At 46.3% G+C, this 4,164-nt stretch overlaps 1 long non-coding RNA gene across 1 annotated transcript; it reads right to left on the reverse strand.

The window, feature by feature from the left end:
• Positions 1-1,426: 1,426 nt before the first annotated feature.
• Positions 1,427-2,456, reverse strand: LOC123430066. Its single transcript, XR_006622845.1, has 2 exons — positions 2,395-2,456; positions 1,427-1,737 (listed from the first exon to the last, which is right to left on the reverse strand). It is a non-coding gene; the product is annotated as an uncharacterized LOC123430066 (long non-coding RNA).
• Positions 2,457-4,164: the final 1,708 nt, after the last annotated feature.

Genomic DNA, 4,164 nt, shown 5'->3' on the forward strand with positions numbered 1-4,164 from the left:
TGTTCGGCGCCCCTCTAGTCACCCGGAGGTTTAGCGATCCCAACGTCTAGCTCATCCGCCGTGTCCTGAGAACGAGGTACGCGACTCCTATCGGGATCGTCGACACGTCGGGCGGCCTTGCTGGATTAGTTTTACCTTTGACGAGATATCTTGTGCATCGGGATTCCGGTGATGCTTTGGGTAATCTCAGAGTTGAGGTTTTCCACTAGGGAATCCGACGAGATCGCGAGCTTCGTGATTGAGGATTTTTATGCGGCTTGTGGTAATTTGTGATGGACTAGTTGGAGCACCCCTGCAGGGCTAAATCTTTCGGGAAGCCGTGCCCGCGGTTATGTGGCAACGTGGAAGCTTTGTTTAACACTGGTTCTAGATAACTTGAAGTAACTTAATTAAAACATGCCAACTGTGTGCATACCCGTGACTGTCTCTTTCGTGAGTTCCTTCTCCGATCGAGGACACGGTGGGGTTATGTATGACGTAGGTAGGTGTTCAGGATCATTCATTTGATCATCAGTAGTTCACGTCCGTTATGCGTAGATCTTCCCCCTCTTATTTCTTGTACTCGTAAGTTAGCCACCATATATATATGCTTAGCCGCTGCTGCAACCTAACCACTTAACCTTACCCCACCCATTAAGCTTTGCTAGTCTTGATACCTTTGGAAATGAGATTGGAAATGAGATTGCTGATACCCATTAAGCTTTGTTTTCGTCCATAGTCGGACCCTGCTCTTACTCTTGATGATTATGTAATGTACTGATGTGACTCTGATGTAGCTTGTGGCGAGTGTAAGCCAACTCTTTATATATCTCTTCTTTTCAGTACATGTACTTGTAACGATATCCATTCTTGCGACACGACGAGATGCCCTTCTATCCCTGACGAGGCCTTCGTGCCAAATTGAGGATAGGGTCGCATCTTGGGCGTGACAAGCGCCACCGGCAATCCAGGGGTGGATGCGCCACCAACAAGCGAGCCGGTTTTTCTTTTAGTTCCGACGAACTGTTCAGGTCGGCGAGTTGGAGTTGCTCTCACAATGTAGATTGTTTCTCTGAGTTTCAGCCTTGGGTATGTAAATAACCTGTAACATATTATTGGTATTGGAGCAACAGTAGCAGTCTCTCCTGCTGTGTGGAACGGTGGGAACGTTAGAACAGAACCATGTTTCCCTTGTCATATAATTGCATTTTCAATATTCACAGGCTCGGTCATAGACTAATCAAAGAGATTTAGTGATCGTTCTAGAAAACACACTTAGGTCACTAAATCCAAAAATTTCAAATTAGCATGATTCTATAATGCTCATAGGTGTACGACATTTTCTACAAAAAACATGAACGGTCACCAGGACGGAGAGCTTCCCCAACTGAGGAAGGATCAAGCCAGTGTCTCGTTGTCTTTGAATCTAAATACCCAGAGCGAGAAATCAAAAATAATATATGTATTTATGGTTTTCTATTTTTATAATATACAGTACTTTACAAAAGGTAAGAAGAGCTGAGAAGCATGCAAACAAAAGAGCCACCTTTCACAATCAGTAAGACCGCTGGGATTTTGGATCACCCCGTGAATGTGAATCTACCTATGTAAAAGGAGGATCATCAAAACCAAGATCTTGCACCGCTACTAGAATGTGAATCTTCCAAAGAATGAGTTTGGTGTCGATCCACCATCTGACAATGCTGTAGCTGGCGGCGAAGCGACATTTGAGAGGACGCCATGTTGGCATTTATTGAGCTGCCAAGGTTAAGTATGTCAACTTCTCTCCTTCAGAGGGCATAATTGGTACTCCCTTTATTAGTGACCTAAACGATCTTATATTTCTTTACAGAGAGTATTTTACTATCAGGGTTATAACAATCATTCCTGTTGCAGATAATTTCCAACCACCGTATCAGGGATATCATTGGATGCTTTATAGCAGGCATGGAAGCAAGATAAATTCTTAGTACTTCTTGCAACAACAAAACACTCCCAAAATTGTACCCATGTCAGCGGGATGAAAGCAATAATCCATAGATAATAGACTCGATTCCGTATTCAGGGTAAACAAACTTACATAATCACAACGACAATTAGTCAATGCTTATATGCTGAGAGTGCAAGTTTGAGAAGTATCGGGTTTTCCTATAATTACGTGTGGCTTTTGTTATTTATATTATGCTATAGGAATTGGAACTGCCGCGTCTAGAATGTGCTCTACATTATAGACATGTTACACGATGCTTAGCAGCTTCCCTGTGACTTCCACAATACTTGAGTAACTTAACCATGTGCTAGAATAATAGAGGATGTTAGGCCTTCTAGAGCTAATTTGTACTACTACTTCAACAATATCAGAGGTTACAAGTTAGGACACTACGACAAAACATTTTATATACGAGTTACAAGTACCTCGTCGGGGCTGAACTGTAGTAGCATACCAACCACAGGTAGCAAGGCCCCCACCTCCCCGGTGTAAAAGATACCAAGTCAATGTTGCATATCATCTGTCAATCAACAACAAAATAAGCAATAAGAAGTTCTGGATACGTGTTTCAAGAAGCTTTAAGATCACATTTTTTAGGTATGTCATATCTATTCCTTCTCTCTTTTGTGATCTCTCCATATTCCGAAGCTCGGCCTTCAACATTGCTTCCTGAAATACAGAATTTCAATAGATCAGGCATCCTATAGAAGGCCTCACACCAATAACAAGTCACGTAAGATTACTGTTAGAGTTATAATATAAGTCATATACCCTTTTGTATTTATCCCGATATATAAAGGGTTTCCTGCATATAGTCCACCACATGTACATGTATATATACTGGTTTATGGCCTCATGGAAATACAAGTTGCGTTCCTAACATGGTATTAGAGCTTAGGTTCTTTTAGCACGCGCAACTCGTGCTCCTCTCGATCCAAACCCACAGCCGTCGCCGCTGCCTTGGCAAGGCGTCTCATCCCTGTCCGTGCTCTTGTCTGGTCCCGCTGGAACACGTCTATGGTTCCCTTGATCCGATCTACTGAGCTGACTCTCCTCGTTCCAGTTCTCATCGCCGCATCGTCCCGGGCCGGATCCCGTTGCTGCCTCGGTGCTCCTCGTCCCAGGCCGGATCCAGCTGTTGTGGACCCCACTGCTACCTCGGTGCTCCTCATCCCAGGCCGGATCCCGCCGCCAGTCTTCCGCCCTCACCGGATTTCAGTCCACTGCCGCCACCAGTCGCCCACCTCAGACGACGCCCTCACCGGATCGGGCGCGGATCGGGCTGCTGCCTCGCTGGATCTCGCCACCACCCTCTCGATCTCTCCTCACTATTGTTGCGCTGTTGGTTCGAACGAGAAGATCTCTTCCAGCTAAATAAATTGCGAACTGTTGAATCCTGTCGCCACCAGCTCCTGATCTCGTCGCCCCCCTGCTGCTGAATTCGTCGGATTTCGCCGGATTCTCCTGTATCGACGTGATCTCAAAAAAAAAATTATGCTGCATCCGGCTACATTGTTGTTCCTCGTTGTCCGGTTATCTTTGATGGCACTAACTACAAAGTTCATTGGCTTAATGCACATTCACATGCGTGGCATCCGCCTATGGGTTTTTCTTTCTGACGAGGTCTGTTGTCCACCATGTCCGGTTCCTCCCGTGGCTCCCACTCCGCCGACCCCACCGGCTCTTCCTGCGGATGCTCCTCAGGCCGCAAAGGATGCGGCTAAGCTTGCTGATGAGGCCGCTATCCGTGCTTATGATGAGAAGGTCTTCTTATGAGGAGGCTCTTCAGACATATCATGGTGCTCTGTCTGCTTACACCCAGTGGCTTGATAATGATGCTCGTGCTGCAACTGTTCTCACTGCTAGCGTTCTGCCTCAGTTTGCCTCTGAGTTTCTGGGCCTTCCTACTGTGTTTGAGATGTGGACTCGCCTTCGTCAGTGCTATGAGCCCTCTGGTGATGCCTTATACCTCTCTATGGTTCGTCAGGAGCATGCTCTTCAACAGGGTGACTCTACTGTTGATGACTTCTATGCACAGAGTTCTGCTATCTAGCGTCAGCTTGATTCTCTCCGCAGTGCTGGTTGTCGTACTTGCCCCTATTGCCAGGCTGTCCAGGCCGATTTGGAGTTTCATCGCGTCTACGAGTTCCTGTTTCGGCTCCGTAAGGAGTTTGAGCCCCGGCGTGCTCAGTTGT

The sequence above is a fragment of the Hordeum vulgare genome, chromosome 2H (assembly GCF_904849725.1).
Source record: "Hordeum vulgare subsp. vulgare chromosome 2H, MorexV3_pseudomolecules_assembly, whole genome shotgun sequence".
In the NCBI taxonomy this organism is placed as follows: Eukaryota; Viridiplantae; Streptophyta; class Magnoliopsida; order Poales; family Poaceae; genus Hordeum; species Hordeum vulgare.